This window comes from Branchiostoma lanceolatum, chromosome 19 (genome assembly GCF_035083965.1).
Source record: "Branchiostoma lanceolatum isolate klBraLanc5 chromosome 19, klBraLanc5.hap2, whole genome shotgun sequence".
NCBI classification, from domain to species: Eukaryota; Metazoa; Chordata; class Leptocardii; order Amphioxiformes; family Branchiostomatidae; genus Branchiostoma; species Branchiostoma lanceolatum.
In genome coordinates this window covers 14,109,068-14,122,653 of record NC_089740.1, presented here as the reverse complement: position 1 = coordinate 14,122,653, position 13,586 = coordinate 14,109,068, and the positions used below count along the sequence as shown (strand labels likewise).

The 13,586-nt window shown below is 38.7% G+C and overlaps 1 protein-coding gene across 5 annotated transcripts in view; it reads right to left on the bottom strand.

Moving 5' to 3' along the window:
* The window catches only part of LOC136425288 (CDC42 small effector protein 2-like), a 37,887-nt gene that overhangs the window by 12,520 nt on the left and 11,781 nt on the right, over positions 1-13,586 (bottom strand). For 4 of the 5 annotated variants that reach the window (XM_066414125.1, XM_066414128.1, XM_066414127.1 and 1 more), the window contains exon 2: positions 9,027-9,125. The exons of the other annotated variant lie outside the window; for it this stretch is intronic. The gene's annotated coding sequence lies outside the window, so the exon portion shown is untranslated. The remainder of the gene's footprint in view (positions 1-9,026; positions 9,126-13,586) is intronic. 5 annotated transcript variants of the gene reach the window in all.

Here is a 13,586-nt window from a genome sequence, read left to right as displayed (position 1 = left end):
ATTATCCACAAATTAACAGAAGAATTGAAAAGAAGATTTCATTGACTGATCATGATGAATCTAGTATAATCTTCAACAAGGGCATTAACCTATCCAAGCAGATCAAAATGGTCGAGGATTGATTTGTGGCCTTTTCTGCATTTCCAGGGCACTCCCCAATTAATGGGTGTGTGCTTTCTTGGACCTACCCTCCTATATATCCACACACAGGTGTCTGGCAACTGAACATGTATTAACACACCCAGGCTTTGTTCGTATCAGCTTTGTTAAGTTTTAACAAAGAATAATCAACCGAACACAACCTGACCTCACAGGTGCCAAATCCCCATCATGAATAGCCCTAATGTTTCGCCGTCTCATTCCTTTCGCTTATTTACTCGTTTATTCGGCGGAGTTTGTTATAGAGCGATCACCCGAGCTTTGTTTATGTGGTTACTGTTTATGACGTTTGCACGATCGCGGGAGAAAATAAAGAAAATCCTGTCCCCTTATCGTTTGACGTTTTGTCGTACGATGTATTGTGTTGATTCGTTTGGAGGGGGTCGGCAGGCTTTGTTTTCGTACGACGCCCAGGGTTTCTGACGTCACAAAGGTGCATTGAGTTCAACAACATTGGAGCATTGTTCTGGATTAGAACAACGGAAGAATGCATGAGCATAAATCCACAGTACACAGTACTATGTGGACGGGATAGGGCAAGGCTAAGGCCAAGAAAGATGATGCAAGAATCATCAAATTTCGGTCATCATACATTTTGAAATTTGTTTTTCCCAATTTTGAAGGCTACATATTTCTAAACTATTTAATAAGTTTCCAATAATATTCAATGTCATTTAACCCTGTTGATTCAAAGGTAGCCTATACTCGTTTGAAACCCTTTCAATATATAAGAACGTTGGAACTTTGTTTGCTCTAAGTACTAGTCACACTAATTCACTTTTTAGGTTCTTGCACATTTCAGAAAATAAAAAAAGACGAAAGTACAAGGCTGTGAGAAAAACTTGAATCAAAACAACCGTAATATATATTCAATCCCCGATTGAAACTGTGCCAACTTGGCACAGACTTACCCCACAGATTCTGTTTTCATGTTGATCTTCCGTTTAATTCAGCTTTATTTTCTTTAACCAACAAATAAGACAGACCTGGCCATTTACTAAAAAGGGGGCACCCTTAGTGGGAAACCCAGGGGTAGTTTACCGATTGTCTGGTAACCATGGTAACCTTGCCGATGGGCAAACAAATACTGAAGTTGCCAGTCACAAGGCGCGTGCTACGGTCCTGACAGGTACCGAGAAACCGTGCGTACATTCTGAGTACAAAATCCTTTTTCGGGCATGGTAGCACACTACATGTAGGTAGCCAAAGTACAAGTTTAAGTTGCTTAGTGCTACAAGTACAAGTACATGTACCTGTGTTTTCCCTTGCAGTAATCTAACAGTAACATCTCTAACTATAATAGCATATTAAATGATTTACAACATTTTTTTACTGAATTTATGATGCCACTTACAATTTGTGTTCGTGTGTCACTGTGAATACAATGTTACAACAACTATGGCACGGCTCTAGATAACTTGTATTTTTGCCAATCGACATACTTGAACCTTGTACTTAAGTTTAAAACATTGTATTTTCAGTCTCGTAGCGATCGATAGCCTATGCCACAGCAGCCACACTTTAAAATACTTCAGAATCTGTTTCTACAAACTTGTTGCCTTAACCAAAATGCATGTTTGTCTGCCAAAAGGCTTTAGAAAACTGTTAATAGTGTACGTGAGTGGGTACGTGTGCCACAAGAAAAATATTACCAAATGTATCTAAACATAACCAAGGCCAGTGAAACATTAGAAGCTGAAGCCATGCTTATGACATCAAGAAGTTATCTGCCCTCCTTAACTATGGATAACAGTATCGCTGCTATTTTGGTACTAGTGACGCATTTGGGGCTCTGCACACCCACTTACCATTTCAAACTGGCCACAGATAGCACTGCACTTTTACAAGGGATTTTTATCACGAACAAGTGTCGACAGGATTCTGAGACTATAAAATTCAGTCAAGGCAGAAGTTCGAACCCTAGCAGCCTTATGGCCTCTTATTGAACTCCAGATAACAAAAGTGTCCATTTGACAGAAAAAGGTTTTTTTTAAGCTGATTCGCAAGTTGTTGTTTTCTTTTTTCTTGCAGATAATATGGCCAAGTTTGATCAGTACAATTAGTGTACCAATTAAGCTCGGTCATGTTAATGAAGGTCTGACATCCAGGTAATTCAGAGTTCTGGTATAAAACCTGGTTCTCCAGTTCTTCCCTTTAGGCACTTACGAAAGACAGCTGATGCGGTCTTAAATGTCTTGACTGTTTCAAAATGTTATCCAGTTGCTTGAGCAACTGTCATTGGAAAGCCTGGTCATATTAGAACAAGCCAGTGATCAGAAAACAGCACAAATCAACCAAAAAGCCATAGAAAATTACTCAAACGGTCTCTACAGGTACAGGTAGGTTTTTGAAAGTTAGATTTTAACCTTTACTGTTATATACAAAATGTATAATAGCATTGAAGTAGCCATTTGGCACCCCATCCCTATTGGTTACAGAGTTAGGCAGCAGGGAGAAGGTTAATATTATAACATTTATTTAATAACACAGTAAGCGTTAGGGGGTGTGTGACTCAGAGTCAGAGATAACCACTCTAACTGTGATAAAACATTGGCCACCACACCCTTTATGGCCTACATGTAATACAAGCATACAACACACCCAAACATGTAGTGGTCCTTGATATGTTTCACATGGAAGTTTGAGAGTTAAGAAATAATAATATCAAAATAGAAGCACAGAAATCCGTAATCAACTTTATAACTTTTTGATTTGTCTTAGTGTCAACAAAAACAAGTAGCTATGAAAGTATGATATGCATTCAATTATCACTTAAAAGTTATTCACAATCAAAATAATGCTACAATGGACGTAATCACAAATCACAAGGCTATATATACTTCATATGTATATCCTTATGTTTAGAACAATAGGAAAATGCCCTTTTGATATCACAATCACATTTACACTATCACCACTGTTCTTCACTAAGATTTTATAATCTTTCCCAGATGAACATATACTAAACTAAGGAAGAAGTAAAAAATTATGAAAATTTTAACTCTGACTACAACTCCTTTTTGTGGACAACCACATTTTTCTAAAACAATAACCCATTTTCCTTCCCTTGTCACATATCAAAAACCACACCTACCGTTTCCTCTGATTTTGTCTGTATAGCGTGGTCGGACGTTTACTCAACCCGAAAAACAAATGTTTACCATACACTGTTAATTGTCTGTGGGGAGGAAGAAACCACTGTAAATATGGGGGTGAAATCATATGGAAAAAGATACCAACTACAGATTCTAAAGAAATAACATCAATTGAAGATTTTGAAAGTTTTACTTCAAGGTGTATCAGAAAAGAAAAATTATCTAGTATTGAAAAACCTTTTATAAAATTCTAATTTCAGCTTGTCTACCTGTTGATTCTTATCATGTTTGAATGATTGATTGATCAATTATTGATTGTGGATCCATATTTCATCACTTTCTTCTCGTTTCAATTTACCCTGCTTGTAAACAATTGTTAACATATCTTATTCTGTTAGTTGTTGTTTTCAGTGTTCTAAGCACTAAATGACGTCAACGTGAATGTGCACCTTTTATCTAGCTTGTTTTCTTGTGGGTTTTTTTGTCAAGGACAATTCATTGCAATGGTATTTCAATCAGTCTGACTGTTGAACACATGAGCACAAACGTGTACCTCACAGCCAAACAGGTCACATATTTCCAATGCCAAATTGTTTATCAGTCAAAGCGGTCAAAGTCTGCACTAGTTTCCTGACCGCCATTGACTCATACGGACGTATTTTGAAAACAACGCTTTCCCCACTTCCGCGGTTATTCAAAGACCACAGTCGGTTAAAGTCTTGGCACTTGAGCCTGCTAAAATCCCCTGGATTTTCTACTTTGTTACAGTTATTTGGTCAAATTGCCAGCAACTTTAGCTCTAAGATTACAGCCCAAACTGGTGTTAGTAGTTTGGGTGTGGCCAAAAATACAGAAGTGCTTCTCTTATCAGAATACGTGGATTTGTTTCGCACGTGTATTCGCACGAATACATGTATGGCCCATACTTGGCCCAAATAAATTCTTAAGTGTTGGTAAGCATTGTTACACACAATTCTCCATTGAAAAGGTCATCAATTTAACAGTTTAATGATAAAGAAAATAATGTTTACACGTATATCTTTTGTTGCAATTGAAGTGGCCACGTTTTGTTGCAATTGAAGTAGCCACACCAGCATACTTGAATTTCGTCCAAAATGATTCATAACACGTGTATTTTCGTCTGCAAGAATTGTAGGGTTACAAATTTCTTTACTTGTAATTTCAAGTTAATTGTTTCCAAATTACAGAAATAGCCACTGATGATGTTTTGTTGCAATTGAAGTAGCCACACCAGCATATATACTAGAATTTAACCTACCGATAATTCATAACATGTCATGGATATTTTGGTCTGCAAGAATTATAGGGTTACAAATTTCTTAACATGCAATTTCAAGTAAACTGTTCAAAAATTACAGGTGGTAGGTGGATAATTTACATGCTAACTAGAAGGCAAGAAGTGTCAAAATTAAATAACGAAATGTCACATCCGATTTTCAAAAGGTCACAAGTTACAAAGGAGTTGTTCAGTTTCCTTTGATGGAGTAAAATTACAGACTGAAGTCTGGTTTGGTTTAGGCTCATGTCTGGTGTCTGGGGATCAATGTAGCTGGCGAAAGTACAACAACCATCTGACTCTTAGTCATCTTTGAGATAGCCTGGATATCAGACTGTTTCAAGGGACGGTACAAGCCAGCTCCCCGGCTCTAGGGACAACATGTCCCCAATTCTACAACAGGCCTCAAGTTAGACCTTAGATCAGAGGTCTGGCATCAAGGCTAACCCATGGTTGGGGTGAGCATGTTGACCCTAGAGCTGAGGAGCCTGTCTGTGTGGGCCCTGGAAACAATCTGGTATCCAGGCTAGGTTGGCCTTTGACTAGCCTGGATACCAGACCTTTCACGCGATGCGATGATAACCCCTTTTGGGCGGGGAAGACCTAGTAGTAGGGATAAAGTTGGCACCCGGGAGCGCTTGGCAGCCGAACTTATTTTCTCTCGCGCTATCGAGAGCTAATTAGTGGGCCGTGTTCTATCTGTGGCGGCGGTGCGAGTTGCTTCCCTGGCCCGGTGGTCTGGCCCCCAGGCTAGCCTTTGACTAGAGCCAATAAGCTGGCCTGTGTGAACCTGGGAACAGTCTGTTTTTCCAGGCTACCTTTGCCAAGGTAATCCAATCCTTGCAGAACAGAAGACTTTCTGATGTTTATCTGGCTACTTGTCTGGCTGGGGCAATGGAGACTTCTGGCCTACATTTTGGAGAGCAAGTGGAGAAGTGTCCATAGTTTATGTAGCCTACATGCAAGACCTAGCCTGAGTGTCATCCTGTTTCAGTTCCAGGCTCTACCTTCACCAGGTAAAGCCTGGAACTGAAACAGGATGACACTCAGGCTATGCAAGACCCCTAATCTGTATCAATCTATTGCATGCTCTTTTCTGTAAGACGTAGGCAGCCTTTTTCTATTTGCTGTAAATTCGCAGAGGAAGCTGTCTTATACCCATAATTCTCATTCAAATCATTGCCTTCCTTGATTTTAGTGCTATAAGTAGGGAGTTCTTGTCAATTGAGTTTGGCGTAAAACATGGTAAGGACCCCCCCATGCAGACCCTCTATAATATGTATCTCAGGGTAACTTCCTTGGGAGCATGTTGGCCCTAGACTAGAGCCAAGGAGTTGGCCTGTGTCGGACCTTGAAACAGTCTGAGATCCAGGCTATAGTTTATGTGTTTTTTACTTCAACAGGAATTAGTCCGAACATGGGCGAGCTATCCACAGCTGTGTTTTGTCAGTCAACAGGGAAATAAGGCTGTCCAGATTGGGAGGAAGAGGAAGAGATGGAAGGTGCTTGTTAGTTTGTATAGGAAATACAGCATGTTTGTGGAATGTCATGTGGAGGAATTTTTTTTGGACAAAAATCCAGGAGTAAACCTGAATGTATTGCACACTAAAAAGAGGATTAAATTATTAAAGAAGCATCATAATATTCTAATGTAATAAATTCTGATTGAAATTCACGAAAGCAGAACTTAAACCAGAACATGAGATATCAAAACAAAAGCGGATGTTCCACTGCAGTACCTAGAGAAGCTGCTAGGGGACCCAAAATCTACTCATTTCTAGTTTTTGTCAGACTCTTCCATCACACCAAATACGAAACCAATCCACCCAGCCGTTCTCGAGTTATCTGTTAACAACAGACACACAGACACACTGATAAACGTTTCTGAAAAAATAACATCCATAACATTTTATGGAGGTAATCATATTATTTACCAGGTTGCATTATTACAGCCAGTACCCATTTCTGAGTAATGAGGCTGTTGTAGCGCTCAAAGGCACCTCCTCGAACACAGACCCTCATTTTAGATGAATCTGATAGTGATAGATCTGATTTAGACATACCCTTTCTCCACCTTCAACCCTATCTATCTATCTATATCTATATTAGTATATATAATACTGGGCAAAAGCCGGTTGGGGTGTCGCCAGCTGGTGGTGGTGGTACTCCACACAAAAAGTGCAGAAAAGTGCAGAATTTAAACTAAACTAACAGTAATAAACATGAACAACCTTACATCCAAACTTTACACCACAGCAAAATGGTGCACCTTGTATAAGTTACCAGTACTGGTAGTGGGTCAATTGGCACTGTGTAGTGTCACATGTCTTACATGCGGATATTAGGCTACATGGAGAAGTCTATAACTAAAGGTCACACATCTGTACCTCATTTGTGCAGAGTTCCTATTTAGGGACAGACCACAAACTGTTGACAATAGCCAGGGACAAACACACAATGGATCCTTCTCTAGATCAGATTTAAAGTTAAAATCCTCCCACACCATAATTGATGTATAGGGCGGTGCCCATCTCCATTTCATAGCCCTGGGGCCACACTGTGGTGCAATCACTGCAGCAGGGGGCTAGTCCACTGGCAGTGGAGTGTGAGGATCAGATTGATACAGTACAAATATGTTGTTGAGATCAAAAAGCGATTTTTATGTGGTAGGCCATTATCCCAAAAATTCACACTGTACCACTCCAAATCAAACTAGAACATGAGATATCAAACCCGGAAGTTCTGCTGCCATACCGTAGCAAGCCACTAGGGGGCCAAAAATCTAGTCATTTTGAGGTCTCAAGAAGACCTACTCACATACTAAGTGTGAAGACAATCCATCAAGGCCTTTTCGAGTTATACTGTTTACAGACGGACACACAAACACACAGACGAACGCTGACGAAAATATAACCTTCCCGGCGAAGGTAATTAAACTTTAAAGGAAGTAGACACACACCCGTTTAGAAGTGAAATAATATACATGTAATGTATTAAAGTAAAGTAAAAAAGTATGTATTACCTTTAGTGTAAATTAGTCACAAATTTTACCATATTGTTTGTACATTTTGAATTGTTTTAATAATTTTTTACAAACAATTTCAAGTTTCTGGTGATTTTGATTGATTTATCTGTGTACTATATGTGTTTCTTTTTATTTTGTATTCCAAAGTCTGTATTATAGTGTATACATGTATGACAGTGCTCCCAAACAGTTTAACAATATCCCATCTCTGTGCAAATGAACCCAACCTCAATCAGTAAATGGTACATGAAATTCCCATTAGCAGCTTTCGCAGCCTCCTGTTAAACGGGCCATTACCACTTCTAACAGCAACTTTTACACTTCTAAAGCACCTCAACATGCCATAATGGAGGCCTCAATAGCAGATGACAGCACCACGCAAAAATGTCACACTGGACAAATATTGACATCCACAGTCTTTGCAAAACAACAGAGACTGCAAACTAGATCACTTAAATTCCATAGATCTAAAGAAACATATCAATTTTGAATTAGGTATTGAGGTTGGTTGACTATGTCAAGCAGACATGTTATAAGACAAATAAGTTTAAAAACATCCTGTTTGATTTAAACCTGGCTTCAAAACAACTGACACACTGCAAACTTCCTTCAGTGTTGAAGACCAACCCAGAAAGCATCAATTTTTCATTAGGTATTTACTTTGTTTGAATACGTCAAACCAACCAATAGCTACGTTATCGTTTTGAATAAATAAGCTTGATAACATCCTGTTTATAAACTTTGGCTTCAAAACAACAGATGGGCTTCAAACTTCTTTCATCGTAAAGAAACAATTCTGGAATTCTTTATTTTTCTAACTCATCAATTTTGAATTAGTTTGGTTAAATATGTCAAATAGTTCTATAGCTATACAATCCCTTTAAATAAACAACATCCTGTCTAAAAAATGCCTCTACAAGTATGTTTGGGGCTTGAACTGAACAAAGGAAATATGAAGGGAATGCAACCATAAAGTTAGACTTTGGAGTTTGGACAGAAAAAACATTAGCCAGCAGTCCTTTAGTAACCTTTCAAACTTTTGAACCTGATGCCTAAACATTAAAACCTACATATACAAACATGCTTTTAATCTACATGTATGGCGGTAATACGTAAACATAGCACAACGCATTGCTTGTAACGTTACATGTACGAAAGATTTCAAAGCACAAAATTTGACAAATGCAAAACTTAACATACTTAGTTGTCGCAGTGTTTTATTTCACAATAGAAGTGAAAAAGAAGTTTTTGAAGTGTTTGAAATTCCCAGTTCAAACTGTTCTGTTGTACAGTAGAATTACAAGTCAGATCTTCGTTGTGTTAAGATTTTACGGTAAGCTAGTCACCACGAAAACCCGCTACAATAAACCACCACAAAACATTTCCAGACTTACAGTAACAACCAGACAGGAGACAGGGTTGTCAAACAGTCCCTGAACTTTGACCTCACCTTTCTTGCCCTTGAACTCTCGTTGCTCTCTTCTTCTAGTCTTCTACCCGATCTTCCAGTGTTTCCCTTATTAGTAGTCTTCTGTTGTCAGCTTGCAATCTAAAATCGATAAAAAACAAACAATTGGGACGATTAACGACTTGCTTTAGACCAAAAACGACACCAATTATTTGCTCCTTTATCAGTTCATCACTAGTAGATAAATAACTAATGCATTTAATTGGTTTGCAGTAGATTTTAGGCGACATTACATATGGTACCACTGATTTTGTGTGGCCTTGGCCCTTGCTAGCCATACAAAACCACACATAGCCAGTTACAGTACACAGTAGTAGGCCGGAGTTCGATCCTAGGGTCGGCCAAAGCTTGGACACATTGTAAGGGATTGTATTTGTCATTTCAGATGGGGACATAAAGCCGGTGGCCCTGTGTATGATGGAGCTTCATGCTCCAAACCTCTGGACATAAAAGAACCCAACATGCGAGGCATAGCAAAGCCGCAATGCACTACTAGCTAACGAAAAAGCATCATGCTTCGTCCTCAGTCCTCAGTTCGACCGCTTTACCGTTACCCAGTAGTAGCCTGACAGGTATTGGAAAGTTGGGTGGTTTTAGGCTGTCAGTTTTTAATTGATGAGCATACTCTAGAGATGGGGGGATGTCAGCCTGGAGAATAGGAGTACCAATTAGCTAACATTGATCAAACAGCTGAGCCCAGGGTTAGTGTACCTTCCTGTCCCATTGAAGGGAAGGGAAACCCGCTCAAGCAACTGCATGGAGGTTTTCACTATGTAAACATCACAATACTGGAAAAGTGGGATCATTCATCTTCCTTCATCTAAAAAAAAAAGTAGAACCCAATAAGTTAGAATTAAGAGTCAATATCTAGACTAGAGTAGTCACATGCTATATTGTTCTCCATTGTTTGTCCATCCTTTTCATTTTACATGTACTTGCAATTAGCCTCTGTGCAAGAATTTGCAATAAACTTTTCTGTGTAATCTTCATAAACGTAACTTTTCATTATTGAAAAAAAAAATTCAATTTGACTTCATCCACATGAACAGCACAGATAGATTCTTCTTTTTTTATTTGTCCAAACCGACTTGCAGGGGGCAATATGGAATCTGATTTGTTCCATTGCTACTAGAAGTACATTTTTGTACCTCCCCCCCCCCCATTCATGACATATCCCACCTCTTCTAAATTTAGTGAATACAACATAATGCCTTCCATAATGGTCCATAATCACTTGTATCAAGTGATTGTCATTCTGAAAATTGGATTATCACACTTCCCTTTGTTCACAAATAACCTAAATCTTTAACACCCCTACCATAAGTATCCTGAACTTATGATAAAAATAACTTGATGTCGGAAAGATTGTATCACGTTTGTAGTCTACTAATACTATCATACATTTAACTAAACAACTTACTGGGATAATACCTGAAATATGATCTGATAGAACAGCTCAGTTGCTACTAAAAATACATCACCATTTCCTCTTCCTTCCACATGAATACCCTAAGCACTACATCACAATACCTCCCATAATGGCCATAATGACTTATAAAGTGGTTGTCTGTTGTGATAATGAGATCATGCATGCTGGGTGATGCACCACAAAGGGGCATCATCACTTATGTATGAGCATGTAACACCCTCATCACTCAAAATGGACATCAACTACCATTGTACAACCTCCATTGTTTATAGCATAGGAGACCAACAATATAAGGCTATCAGAGATGGCAGACTTCACCCCCAATATCTGCTGTGCAAACCTTCATGTAGATGATTCATTTTTTTATGAAACTATATATACACACCACAAAAGGGCATCATCACTTTCGTATGAGCGTCCAACACCCCCATCACTCAAAATGGAAATCAACTCCAACTAACTACCATTGTACATCCTCCATTGTCCATTGTTTATAGCATAAGAAGGGACCAATAATACAAGGCAACCACTGAATCAGAGATGGCAGACTTCACCCCCTAACCCATGCTGCTTTGCAAGACTTCCAGTCCAAGTAGTAGTATCCAACAGAAAAAGAATGGCAGCACACTGTCAGACAGAAAGTGCCAAACACTCATACATAATGATATACATACACACACACACACACACACACACACACACACACACACACACACACACACACACACACACACACACACACACACACACACACACACACACACACACACACACACACACACACACACACACACACACACACACACACACACACACACACACACACACACACACACACACACACACACACACACACACACATACACACACATGAATATGAAACTATACACACGGCAATAGACCAGACCAATTAATTTTCTTGGTCTCCGTCCCAAATTCTGTAAACAGACAAGATATAAATACAGGGCTAGGAGGAAAACTTACATCTGAGCTGTGACCGTATTCCCGAAAACTGTGTGAAGCAAGGTACAGGCTTTCCCCTCACACTGGTTCAATGCTGATCTCCCTAATAAGTGACTAACAGCCAATGAAACACTGCAAACTTTATACCACCCAAAGAAGTACCATGTTATCATTTCTATCCAACACAACTGACCTTCAACAACTTAACGACAGCTCACTATGTTCTATTCTGTTACGCGGTTCCACTTCACTCTCATACTTACAAAACTGTAATATATTCGACATAGTTCATACTTACATCCACTGTACTGGAAGATTCATTCAGCGATAGATACCAACTTGTACTGTCTATTGTTAATTTTCTTTTATCCATTTTGTATTTATGCATGTCATTATGTCTCTTTGTTGTATGTGTTGAGTAGAAGGCTTCATATAAGCAATCGCTTTCTGCCTTATACTCCATAAACATATACGAATAAAATAAAATAAAATAAAATAAACATTTCTTCTGCTCACTGAATTAGAATGCTGACACGCAACTTTACATCAAAATAATAAAACCTTGGTTTTGTTTGATAGTTGATAACCAAACCACGAACATAAATTGACAACTACCGATATGATATTAACAACAGGTAACAATTGGCAACTCCCCTAGACAACTGTTTTATAAGGGTGTCTAATGAAATACATAATGATTTACTGTATTTTACAATAGCTTATAACTTGTGCAAGTCAGTTTGCTTGTACGCTGTGTCAGCCACTCTTATACTTCAGCTCTTCTACATGTATGTACCTACATAATAAACACCCCAAGGCCACTGAACTAGAAAGTAGACATGTAGATCTAGCATATTCCAGGCCATCCTTTGAACACTTATGTTTACATGTTTACACTACAGTAGTTATCAATGTGTAGCTCCTGTATTTTTCTATATAATAGATATAGCTATGATCTGGCCTACGGTATCTGGGTCAGTTCTTCTCAACATATACGATATATACAATTATTATGATATTTACAGAAGTTTACAACTTGTGGAAGTTAGTAAGTTATTAACTTACTTTCTAAATTGTGTCAAGCTCATCTATGTTCCAACTGTAGAGATCCCAAGGCCTCCAAACTAGATGGCATATGTCTAGGTAATTTCCTCTAATATCAGGGTCCATATATAATAATATTTATACAAGTTTACAACATGTGCAAGTCAGTTTTCTTGCAAGTTGTCTCAAGCTCCTATATGTAACATAATAGCAGCCCGAAGGCCACTGATCTGAAAGGCCAACATTTATGTCATTTCCTGTGTTTGAAAGCTATTTCCTGGGGAAGTCATAATTGCTCTCAGCGCATTTCAGACATTTCTCAAGCTGGTGGTAGACTTTCAAGTGTGTGCCCTTGTCTTCATGTAGTGCTAAGCAATGCCACCCTTGAGCTAATGACATGTCCCAGTGGATATAAATCAGGAGTCAGACATACTTGCCAAGCCATGGTTACAGTACTAGTTACTCTGTACATACATGTACATGTGCTCTGTAACATGGGTAGAACTCTAGGTTGCCCAGTGCTAAAATAACATCTAGTATATTTCATTGAATCTATAATAATATGATATCCTGTTCTATCATTTCACTATATCATATCCAGTTGCTTGAATAACTTTTGTTGTAAAAGCTTTGTAACAATAGAAAAAGAAACAGTTACTGTAAAAAAACGTTTTGCTACTAAAGAGGGACAATATAGAAAAGAACACATCAAAGTCTATCTCTAAATTCTACCTGTAAATGCAAACAATGATCAGATATGCAAATGTATGTAACCAATAGTAATAAGAAAGTATCTAGAGTATATAGCAAATTCAATTTTACCTACATTGTACTTGTAGATTCGAACCAACACCCCTTCACCCTCCCTTCCCACCATGCTACCTCATCCTTGTCTGTCCCCAAACAACATTTCCCATGAACTGAGACAGTTCAGCCCCCAGGCATGGTAGGGGTGACTTCTTCTGTGAGCACAGGTCACACGAGGAGAGATTCACTTGTTTGGAAACAATTACTGGTTGCAAGGCCTTCAGCACTGATATGCAAGTCCCTTTCTCAAAATAAACACCCCATTTCAAGGTTGTGGTACACAAAAGCACAGAAAACTC